The following is a 13,232-nucleotide window of genomic DNA, read 5'->3' as shown; positions in this document are numbered from 1 at the left end:
ACACGCATGCGCTGCGTGGAGGCAGATGTCATGGACTTACATAGAAAAATAATTTCTATTTAAACAACACTTCATCATGAGTTCACCTGTCGGGATCAAGAGCTGCCTCTGTGCCATTCAGTGACAGGAGAGGTCATATTAACCACCGTCAGCCTAAATAAAGGTTTTGGACAAGGAAAGATGACTTTTTAAAGTTTCTTTTTCAACTAAAAAAAATTGAGTTTCTTCAGTAGAGGAGCTGTCGTCATATTAATTGCAGGTTTCTTTCTTATGCTCTTCTTTACATTGAAAGACTTGACAATTGATTGTGAAGCTGCATTATGATACTCTGTGTGTGTGTGTGTATGAGATTGATTGTGTATTTGTATGCACATTCTACGAGTATATACTACCTACTGTATGCCGATCTTTCGAAAAAATATGAACGTGACTCAATAGAGAGCCAAAGTCACGTCCCTTCCGGTGGACCTCATGGGACCTTAACTCGGAAAAAATATGAACGGTAGTAAACGGGGAGAGGCAAATCATTTTTTAATCCCTTTTTAATTGAGCCATGGATTACAAATATAATGTTCGTCAGTTAGCCGTAGGTTTGTCGTAGTACCACTTAGTTTTGTGTGAAACCGCTCAGTGAACTACATCTCTCGTCTCACACAATTTACGTCACCTAGCTTGTTGCTCAACTTGCTTGCTAGCTAGCTAGCTTAGCTCTGTTCCACAACACATGTAAAGTTATCTAACCTGATGTGTTTTATCCAGTAATGTGTTTTCAGAAGATTAGCAAAAGAACAAGCAAGATCCTCTGCTCAGTAACGTTACATCCCCGGTACGACACACAGATATTGTAGCTTCAGCGAGACGTCATTCATGCGTCATTGAAGTGTGTAGTCTTTCTAATTACATATTTTCACAGTCTTATACTTCAACAGTTTAACAATAAACGGAGAATTTCTTCGGTTGAAAAATGATTTTTTAAATTGGCGAACATCATATTTTCAAACGGGATCAAAAAATAATTATTATCTCTCCATTGACTCTCGTTCATATTTTTTCCAAATTAAGGTCCCATGGACCGGAAGTAGAAGGGCGTGACTTCAGCTCTCTATTAAGAGATAATACTATTTTTTTTATCCCATTTGAATTGAGCCATGGATTATAAATATTATAATCATATAGAAGATATTTTTTCAACTGAAGAAAGTCTTGGTTTATTGTTAAGCTGTTGAAGTATAAGACTGTGAAAATACATAATTAGAAAGACTACACACTTAAATGACGCATGGATGACGTCTCGCTGAAGCTACGATGTCTGTGGGTATCGTACCGGGGATGTAACGTTACTCAAATGAGCAGAGGATCTTGCTTTTTCTTTTGCTAATCTGCTGAAAACACTTTACTGGATAAAACACATCAGATACAATAACGTTACATGTGTTGTGGAACAGAGCTAAGCTAGCTAGCTAGCGAGCAAGTTGAGCATCAAGCTAGGTGAGGTAAATTGTGTGAGACGAGAGATGTAGTTCACTGAGCGGTTTCACACAAAACTAAGTGGTCATATGACAAACCTGTGGCTAACTGAGACTTTCTTTGGTTGAAAAATTATCTTTTAAATTGACGAACATCATATTTGTAATCCATGGCTCAATTCAAACATGATCAAAAAATAATTATTATCTCTCCATTGACTCTCGTTCATATTTTTTCCGAATTAAGGTCCCATGAGGTCCAACGGAAGGGGCGTGACTTCGGCTCTCTATAGGGCCGGAACCAGGATTTTAGAAATGCTAAAGTCACAAGTCTGACATGCAGCTTTTATGAAAGAGAAATTACTTTTGTCTGGTTTGGTTAGAATACCAATTAAGCTTATAGTAAGTGGGGTTTTTTGTAAACGAAAAGGAAACAATGTAAAGTAACTGAATAAAGCTGGAGTGTCAGCTACATGCAGAGTGTCACCTCTCTGGAGCGCTGCACAACCGCAGACACAGCTGACACCCAGCTGATTGATCACCTTTCTTCTGTTCCTTTCTCAAACTGTTTATCAGGACTTTTTCATGTTACTTGTTTTCACTCTGGATGACACTTGAAATGTAGCAAATTACCATTCTTGTGATAAAAGTAGCATACAAAAGTAAAATTACCAATTTAAAAAAGACAGAAGCCTACACAAAAAAGAATGACTTTGTCATAGTAACGAGAACTAAATGTAATTTTGTGCTACTTCCACCCCTTCAAAACAGTAATACATACAAGGACAAAATAAATCTACTGTTAGGCACTGAAAATTACACAACAGACCACAATAAAACAGCTGGGACAAACCATGAAAATAAACAGGCCAGAATATTTAGAAAAAGATAAGCTAACGTTATTTATTAAGGCTGTGCATGTAATGTTAGTTCCATTTGGCTAAAGTTTGTTGAGGCCAAATGTTTACACAGAGGGTCCTGAAGGAAACAGTTGTTGGTGTTAGCTGGGTATAATTCATCAGTCATGCAGTTGTTCACGTTGTAGCCTATAATGAAAAATCTCGTCTGAGGAAAATTAAATTAGGAAATACCCCGAAAAATGAGATTTTTCATTATACAACGTGAACAACTGCAGATGAATTATACTTCATGCACGGACTTAGCTGCTTGTCACAAGCTAAACCCAGAAAGTGAACTGTATTTTAGTGAATAAGTAAATGATTCCAGCTCCTGCTCTGCAGTACAGAGCACAGATAGCTGCAATAAGAAGTAAGTGACAGTAAGTGAGCTGCATTGTTTAAACGGCCAGTTTGGAATAACGCCTAATATTTGCTGAGGAGGGTCTGTTGTATTATTGCAGAGAAGAGTGACATGAGCACTGTGTGAGAAGTTCGCTGACAAAACCTTGATTGAAATGTCTTTAGTCATGAAGACTAGAGACAAAAAACTAAATCAGGTGCTGAAATTAACACAGCGTCAGTGTTTCAAACATCCCTCCATTGTGTTATCAGTAAGGAACAGTGACCTGCCCATTTAAGCTGTTCTGTAAAACATGTCCCTCACACAACCTCACCAGGAGTTAACCCATCACCGTGCATATCAGAGGTCTTTGCAATGATACAAGGTGTGGGACTTATTAACACTTGTGTGTTGTTCAGGTCTGTGGGACCAGTTTTTAATGTTTGCTAAAGGAAAAATTATGCTATTTATTATTTCTTCTAACTCAAACTCATTGGCCATGGCTCATTTTCTGTGAAGAACATAAAAAATAACTTATTTTCAATGACTGCACGCAGTACACCCCCCTACACATAACTATTACATATGAGGTGTTTGGGTCTACTGTGTAGTACAGTGTATTTAATTGTAGTTGCTATGAAACTATGTTGTCTTTCTGTACTTGCTATTCCCACACAAAGTTACAAAATTGTTACATTTCAAGCACTTTTACCTGTTCTGATTAAGTTTTAAGAAATAAGCACCAATAATGATCAAAAATCTTGTTTCTATTTTTGTACCTTTTTTACAATTGAATTTCCTTGTTTTCTCAAAAAAACGAAAACGATCATATGATCATAAATGTGATCTCACAGGGGTAATTGGCAATTATGAACCATACATGAAATATATATCATTGGTAATTGAGCTAAAGTAAACATCTGTTAAGTATTTTTATGTAAACTGTTATGGCTGTATTGATTTAAAAGCCTAATAATGTGGTGGGTCCACCAGACCCAGGAACATTGGCTGTGTAACAAAAATATGAACACCACACAAGGGTTAAGTCATTCTCTAGTCTTTCTCTAGCTGGGATAGGAAAGTGTGTTGGAGTTCTCTGCCCACCTGTCTTGTTCTGCACCTACACTGAACAAAGACCCCCTGTGTGGCACACCTGTGGTATCCTCATAAAAGCTCTCTGACTTAAATATTCAGTGAGTGGGAGTGCAATAAAGACAGAGAGACTTTGGCCTGTATTGTTTCCTCTGCACATCATCTCTGCTCACTCAGAGCTCAGAAGACAAAAGTGAAGAGGGAAGGAAGGCACTTGAGCTAATAGCGTGCAGCCATGTCTGTGCACAAACCTTTTAAAGAATACTACAGATCAAAACTCAAGTAAAGCTAAAGTGCATTTTTTAGGTTCATTTTACAGGGGTTGTCACATCATTATTGTAATATACAAACAGAAATGTCTAAAACAGAAACAAAAAACTGAACTTGACTTGGGTGTGGCTGCTTCTCTACATGTGCCACTCCACAGTTACATGAATTATGTGCAAGCAGAGTACAATCCCTTGTTATTACACAGGCTATTTTGTTCAATGATTCAAGATAGTAGTGTACATTGAATGTCAGCCTGTATGACAGTTTGTTCTTATTCCTTCTTCTCTGCATCGCCTTCCAAAGCTTTTTCCCCCTACATTGCTCATTCAATAGTAATTCTCTCTGATTCTTCTCCTCCTCCCTTCATACTCATCTTTTCACTTGTCACTTTACCTTCATGTCAATTACCATCTCCCTCATTTTCTCCTTTCTCTGGTACCGCTTGCCCTCTCTAACACCTTCTCTATTTGTATCCCTATTTTCTCACCCCTCCTTCTTATGCTGCCTCCCTCCTCCTTTTCTTTTTTAACTTTTTTTTTCTCCTTTTCTTTTAATTCCACAATCTTCCGGCCTGCATGCAAAGCGTCCATGTTCATCTTTTGCCTCCCCTTTCTCATCCATTCAGTTTATTGACACTTCATTTCTGTCATATACTTCTTCATCCATCATGCCGCTTCCCTTCTCCTTCCTCTGTTTTGTCTGTTTCTTCATTCTCTCTCTTCTCCTAAAACCATACCATGTTCATTTCATCTTCCTGCAGGGCGTTCCTGTCTTTTACCTCCTCGGTTTCTCCTCCTTCTTGTCGTCCTTCGCCTCATCCCACACATTCTTCTTTCTCTCAAACATGCAGCATATTCTCTCCTTCTTCTTCTTTGTTCATCCCAGCAATGAGTGAGTGACCTGAATCTGTCTCTTTGCATTACAGCCCCTCCCTTCTGCAGCTCAAGAACACCTCCAAAAACCAATAGTGTGGCTGCCACCTTGCCTCACATGCTCTCATTTGTGTGTATGAGTAGTGTTTATGTAATCAAACCTGGAGTGATAAGGGAGCCAGCCTTTGTGTGCTAGTGCGACAAGTGCGCTGGACTTGTCTATGCCTCATCTCTGTTTTCATGTGGGAGCTAGTTTGTTGGGGGTGATGTGTGTGTGTGTGTGTGTGTGTGTGTGTGTGTGCGTGTGTGTGCGCGTGTGTGTGTACGTGCACTTTCTGTACAGTATGTTTATCAGTATGCCAAGCTGGGAGCCTTAAATGGGTTTTAGCTGAAATGTTTTGCCTTTTCCAGAAAGAAATAAACTCAAGATTATCTCACATTGCCAGAGTCTTGAACATATATGCATATATTGTTGAGTGAGTGTTTGTGTGATATCTTCTATATGCACAGTGTCTGACATGTTGTCTGTAATTGCCTGTGCCTTACTATCCATCAGAGGGTTGTTTTTCCTCACACTCTCTTCAGTCACAAACTTGTTCTCTCTTCTGCAGAAAAAGCAAAAAAAAACTTTTTCAAAATCATTTTGACAAGTGGTTTTTATTCTTTTTAAAGCATACATAACAAACTTTCTAGAAAGAGATTGCGTGGGGGGCAGGATAGGGAGGAAGAGACATTATATCTGCCAAGCAGGAAAACAATCAAGGCAGATAGCACTGAGTTGTCAAAGAGTGTGACACCGCCAAAACACTGAGGTCCCACCCTGGGAAAATGAAAAACATTGCACTGACACAAAAGCCTGCATTCTTTACAAACTTTGTTTTTACACTCATCTTTTCTTACTCTACTTGAACCTAACTTTCAATTTTGCAACTAATGTTTCCAAGATGCAGCAACACTAACTTTTCTGATAAATTTACTTTATGCTGGCAGGCTAAAGGATGCACGTACTTGAAGTTTGGTCATGACATTGTTGTCAGAATACTAAGCATGGAGGAGACTTGGATTCAAACTTGGTGAATGACACTTCAAATGGTGTCAAGTCAAGAAGTGGAGAAGTCAAGAATGTCAGAAATGTTTTACATGACAGTCAATCAGACAAAAGTTACAGTCATATTCAAGTTTTTGTTTATCTTTGTGCCGCACACCCAGACTCGGACTACATTGGCAAGCTGTTTTTGCCACAAGATTTGAGTCTTGACTGTAATATAACTGACTGCCTCTCTAAACTCCAAAGCCATCATCATCAGGACTTGTAAACATGACTCTGCAACTGCATGGCCCACTTTTTGCCTAAGATGAATTAAAAAATGACTTTAATGGAAGTGGACCAGAGAAGTGTAACCCACAGAGAAGCACTCTACCTAGCCAAGAGAAAAACCTTTCACTGCAAATGATGACCGTATGAGAAATAGAGAGGAACTAGAAATGCATAAAATGTTCTTCATAGATATACAACTAATGACAATTTGACAGGGAAATAAAATTACACCAGTGGGCGTTTAATGTGTAAATACTGTCACTTGCTTTGTTGTCTTGTGCTGTAAATGTTCTGTAGGTGTGCACCAACCAAACTCTTTCTCCGTATTTCCTTTTTCAAAGTGTATTAACTACCCTACTTTGACCTTTTAAAACCGTGAACAGCTTGCAAGTCAGATGGCGTGGCTTGCTTACTTCACATTAGCAAAGCTACAGATCTTACGTTTACTGTAGCCAAAACAGTTTAATGTATTTAAAAGTGCATTAAGTATGAGCAATTATAAACTGTGTATCTGTGTGATCACATCCAACAGTAAAAGTCATTACGTTGTTTTGTATTTTGTAATTTTGTGTCTTGTCAAAATGCTATGGTGCATTGTTTTTTTTATCTTTGGGTTTTGTTTCGTAATGTGATCGATTTGTGATTGATTGTCAGAGTTGAGTGTCAAGTATAGATAAGTATTGATTCTTCTATGTTTTGTGTAGTTCATTAAAGCATGCTTTTAGGGACAAAGGTCTAAAAATAAATCCATTTTTAAAGCATTTTAGAAACCACAGTTAACTGACATAAATCTTGTCAGTATCGAAATGTCTTAATGTGTGCAGTCACACTGTGTGTGTGTGTGTGTGTGTGTGTGTGTGTGTGTGTGTGTGTGTGTGTGTGTGTGTGTGTGTGTGTGTGTGTGTGTGTGTGTGTGTGTGTGTGTGTGTGTGTGTGTGTGTGTGTGTGTGTGTGTGTGTGTGTGTGTGTGTTTGTGTGTGTGTGTGTGTGTGTGTGTGTGTGTTTGGGTCCACAGAGGCAGTGACCTGAACACGATTGTGGAGGTGGTGCAGTTAAATGGACTGTGGCTGAGGCAGTGGACCCAGTCAGTAAATGCTTTGCTCTTAGGTGGCGCGGTGGCCTCAACCACTCAGACACGCTGTGAAGTCACACTGTCACAACTCCATGCCACATCAGGCACACCGCATGAAAAGTTGATATTATCCATAACAATTAATTGAGTGCGTAGAATGCTATTGTTAGCAATATATAACACTGCAGTAGATGCATTCATTGATGGAAATCCTCTTTTTGCATCTGTATAGAGCTGCGTGAGGTAAGAATTGGGCATCAAAACGTACCTGTCTTATTAGCCTGATTCACAAAGTGAGACTGCAGCATGCCCCATCCCCAATTTGAGACCCCACAGATCCACTCAAAACTCGTGTCAGTTTTAAGACCAAATTTATTTTAGCTGTCAAGTCTCATTACTTTGACACATCGGAAACATTTCTGGGCGATGAAGTCTTTTGGGTCTACCTCAGTGTAAAGTTGCAACCTACTGCTTCAAATATGTGTTTCTATTTTGAGAAATACACACACGTTTGAGTTTCAATTCAAAGAAGCAATAGCAAACTTTTAAAAAGGTTTTAGTTACATGTTGCGGGGCAAAATGTTCTCAAAGTTTATTAGCTGTGTAATTAAGAGATGACAGTTCAACATCACACAGTCTACAGTATATATAATGGTGTGCTTACCTGAAGAAGACCACCTGCTGACATCGAAACATTGTTAGTCATGTCTATATAGAATAAAAAGTAGAGCTATAGGACTAAACAAGCAGTGTGGGTCTCTTATTAATTGAATTACTACCCAGCACTTGCAAGCAATCTAGACCCACATCAAGATGTTGGGTCTGGGAACTCACCATTGACGGGGTTCAATCTGAGGGGCGGGATAAACAGTTGTCTTTCAAATGGAATAGGATAGCGCTACAACCAACCAGAGCAACGCTAGTTGATAGATTCAACTATTGCCGTATCCGGTCGGCAAAACTCTGAACACATCTTCCTTTTTTAAGAATGACTTCAGTGCTGTTCTTTGTTCTTTTCTCAAAGAAAAGCTTAACTCCAAGTCTTCCAGAGTCGCAGCCAAAGTTGATTTGAAAAACCGCTGTTCGCCAGCAGCAGCACCATCGTCTTTGTTTACAAGTAGCAGGGAATTCACACGGAACCGTCGTAATTCTGCCGTCATTATGTTAAGCCCGCCCACCGACTCTATACACGATGTGATTGGCCCGGCTGGAGTTTGGCTTTTCCAGCTAGCAAGCCAACGGAGAGTTGCTAGACCCCCTGGCTGCAAATTACATTTGCTGCCGCTAGGGTGCGTCTACATTTCTAGGCTACTTTTTAGCCACATCCACTCGAGCAGTGTGAGGTCATAACAGAATATGTTTTCCAGAAACTTCAAGTGCTCATTTCATTGGATCTTTAAGGAATCATGGAATATAGACCTTTTGAATATAGTGGGCATGTTGACTAGCCAAACACAGGTGTAACTAAGAACATTAATGATGGCTGCCTTCCATTCGGGTGTTCTAGTTACAGAGCCGTCATATTGTGCATGCTGTCTCACTGGCATGGCTTGTTGACACATTTAAATGGAACAGTGCCATTGTTAATGTCATTAGCTACACCTGTGCTTTCCTGCTGTGACAAGTCAAAAACATCTGCGGTAAGGTGGGTGTAAATAAGGAGCATAACAAGGGCCTGAGGAGCACAGATATGCAGCATATGTAATAAACTGTGACATTCAGGGCATCATATCAAGCAAGTAAATTATCACTAACCCTTATAGCAAAAATGGCTCACTGTGGCATCATGTTGCAGGTTGGTCCTCATCTTTGTACGCCAACAGTCCAGTCATCGATCTGGCTGAGGAATTTGGCTTTGACAAGAGCTCAGGTGGAAGAAACTATGGAGAGGGGCGACAGAAATTGAGGAAAAGGCTGATAGGATCTTGACAACACCTCCCTGGACTCTCGGCTCCCTTCACCTCCTTCCACCGCTCCTTCCTTTTTTCTCTCTCTGCCTTCCACACAAATTTGTCCTTTAAGGGCACCTCTCCATCCATCTGTGCTGCAACAATTGCTTCCACCTTGCCCTGCTCAAACCTTCCTTCTCTTCCTCTACCTCTCTGCCATCACTTCTTCACCCTGCAATACAAATTGCATTCATTCAGAGAAGAGAGGAGAAGGTCGAGGCTGCTGGCTTTTTGAAACCTCCAGAAGCCTTAACTCAGCCGACAAAGGCAGGAGAGAGGGAGCGACAAGTAACAGAGGCCATAAAACATTCATAGCCAATAGAAAGGCACTGGGAGTCCTACAGTATGTGAACTGTGCTCTGTAAACTTCTTTTCTCTTTGTTGCCTGGCTCTCCCTCTCTGTGTTGCAGTCATTTATTCCTATTGATGTAATCTCTATTGGATTCTAAGCCTTCTGAACTTTATTGCATATTCTTTGTTGTAAAAACTACTGCTAGAAAATGTGAAGACCGTTGCAGTGCTGTGAAAGTGGATTTAGGTCTATGTGCCTATGCAACACATGACTAGAGGACACGATCAGATGAACATTATATATCAAAATCTACGCTATTATTATTCTCAACCAAGCACTTTGTGTTTCAGTAAGGCCAACATGTGCATTCATTCTCAATAACTGTACTGAAGGCGAATGACACAGCAAGATGTCTTTTGGTAGATAATTTATTTGTATATAGCCTACTCTCTGCACATGAGCTACTAGGGAATACACACTGAAATGTCCCCAGTACATAAAAGCACATCTGAACATTCGGCAGCTTGACTGGTTGGTAGACAGCAAAAGCAGCAGAATTTTCATATCGTGCAGTAATTCAAGCAGCAGTTTGCAGAGTAGAGTAAGCAGCAGCCTGGATGAGAACCAGCTAAACAGGCCTCCCCATTCACTAAGAGTGCAGCTACTGTAATAAATGTACCTAGTTTATAATTAAAATGCTGCTTAAGAAAACTTGGTAATAACTTTGCATTTTTCTATTTAATTGCGTCATGTGCTGTTGCAGGAATATACAGAAGTCCTCCCACTTTGGTAAGTAGTTAATTATCTCAAATTTACAATTGTAAAGTGACCTCCAGTTGGTGATCATTTTAACCAATTAATTTAGAAAAGAAACAAAGAATATTCACACTAGAAACCTTTAGATTTTTGAGACAATATCCTCATACACCAAAGACCAGATTCAAATAATAACAGAAAAATTATGAATTTCTGTCATAAAGAGTTTAGTTGTCAAGGTCTTCTTCCATCCTGACAAGCCAGACCCACATCAAGATGTTGGGTCTGGGAACTCACCGTTGGCAGGGCTCAATCCGAGGGGCGGGATAAACGGTTGTCTTTCAAATTCCCTCTGCACGCAATAAGATAGCGCTACAACCAACCAGAGCAACGCTAGTTGATAGATTACACTTTTGCCATATCCGGTCGGCAAAACTCCAAACACATCTTCCTATTTTAAGATGGCTTCAGTGCCGTTTTTTTCAAAGAAAAGCTTAACTCCAGTCTCAAGAGTCGCGGCCAAAGCCAATTTGAAAGACCGCTGTTCTCCAGCAGCCAGTGATCGGCCTGACTAGAGTTTGGTTTTTCCAACTCTTAAGCCAACGAAGAGTTGCTAGACTGACCCTGGCAGCAAATTACATTTGCTGCCGCTAGGGTGCGTCTAGATTTCTAGGCTACTACTTCCTGGTTATAACAAAATAACTGTCGACTCTAAAGTTAAAGGAGACATTTTGGGAAATATGCTTATTTGTTTTTTACAGAGAAGACTTTCTTGTCTGTCCGTTTCATACAAAGATTAAGCCATGATATGATGCCCTATTAGCTAAGCGTAGCTTAGGAAAAAAAGACAACTGAGGAGCACAGGTAAGGAAAGCAAAGCAAACTTCAAAATATCTGCCTATCAACATCTTACTAACTAACATGTTGAGTCATGTTTGTTTAATTCGTACACAAACAAAAATTTAACAATAGGCAAGCTGTGGTTTATGGGGAACTTTGGACAGTAATAATACTGAATACTGTAAAGATAATGGACAAAGCTTACTGGTCTGAAAAGTGAAGCCAATGCGGAAGTGCATTAAACCTGCATTCTATCTAATTTCCAACAGGGGGCGACTCTACTGGTTGCAAGAAGAAGCCGGCTGGTATAGAAGTCCATTAGAAAATGACCCTACTTCTCACTTGATTTATTACCTCAATAACCATTTTCATAATGAGATTATGGTCTCAATTGCTAGTTTTTGGGTGTTGTCTGTGCAGATGTTTTTGTACTGCAGTACATCCACATAAATTGCACCAGTACCTGGAGGTCCACGTTTAAGTGTATCTCCAAAATGTTGAACTGTTCGTATACTGTGATGCCGCAGGTATTAGTGCACTAGCAACTAGTCAAATGTTTATATGATTCTTATACACACAGGAGACAACAGAGAAGGATTACATACAGGCCAGATTACAGACACCAAGCTGTGGTTTATGAGTGAGAGACAAAACACAATTCACACACATGGGGTTTGAGGTTTATAATGAAGATGACATTGTCCCATGTGGCATCTTCAGTTATTAAACCTAAAGGTCAATTAGAAATATCCTTTGCCGTTGGTAATACAACATGAAGTGATGCCATGAGATACTTGCAGCAGCCGGAGTAACACAGCCTCACTGAGCAGCACCAACATACATTCATTAACTCTTTCTCTTATCTTCCTGCAACAACCTAGGGAAGTACCAGCAGTTAAACCTCAATCTCCAGGTATGCCGTCAACTCTGTTATGCATACACTTACGCACAAATACCCCACCACACACACACACACACACACACACACACACACACACACACACACACACACACACACACACACACACACACACACACACACACACACACACACACACACACACACACACACACACACCTCCACCATGGCCTTATCCCCGTGGTAAATTAATTGAGCTAATTAAAGTTCCTTGTGTCGGTCCCATTGCCAGGCTGTGTCGGTGTGCCTTATCTCCATCCCACAATGCACTTGATCACAAGCTGCTGTGTTTGAGATGTTCCCAAGAAGTGATTAATTAATTCATGAGCGCTGGGTCGTTAAGACAGACCACGTCCCTCTGACATCAAAGTTACGGCGGCGAATGCAAGGGGGGATGGCAGTTGGAGATGTGAACCTGAGTGAAAAGAAACATGTTCAGAACTGTTCTGTTGATCACTCGTGAAAGGATGACAGACAAGCTGAATGTGAGGGTTAAAAGGCAAAGCTCACATGAAACCTTTGAAGGATTTAGGAAGCATCTGGCATCGTCTGATATGTCTAATCAGCATTAATAATTTGTCATAAAATGTATTATAAGTAAATGTTTTAAGTTGATTCACATATGCGCGCCTCTGAATAAGAAACAAAATGTAAATATTTTTTTCTCCATTTCATCTGTTCCGTTTTGTTATCTTTAAAGAGCATAGAATGCAATTTTATCTTTTTTGACTGCTACACATCGTAGCTAATTACCGAGCAGAGAAATAACGGAGAGAATTATATGACTTATTGTCTAAGGAACTGCTCTTTCAAGATCCTTTCAAATAATTGGAGAAAAATAAGCAACTGAAAAATGTGTACATATCTATTTGATTTCTTTGTTGTGCCCCCTCAAAGCTTAATACCACAATAGACCTAAAGAGATTCATTCTTCTCTCCGAGGAAAAGCAGCGGCTTTCAACTTCAGTTCACTGAAGCTGCAAGACACGGGAAAAATTGCAGCCAAAGACACACATTTGAAGATCAAAGGGGGCTGTATTGTGTGTTGGTGGGTGTGTTTTGCATGTGTGTGTGTGTGTGTGTGTAAATGCAGACAGAAAGAGGTAGTAGGAGCCACTGTGGACTGCAGCCATTACCATCAGCTGGT

The sequence above is a fragment of the Perca flavescens genome, chromosome 4 (genome assembly GCF_004354835.1).
Source record: "Perca flavescens isolate YP-PL-M2 chromosome 4, PFLA_1.0, whole genome shotgun sequence".
In the NCBI taxonomy this organism is placed as follows: Eukaryota; Metazoa; Chordata; class Actinopteri; order Perciformes; family Percidae; genus Perca; species Perca flavescens.
This window is presented reverse-complemented; position numbering follows the sequence as displayed.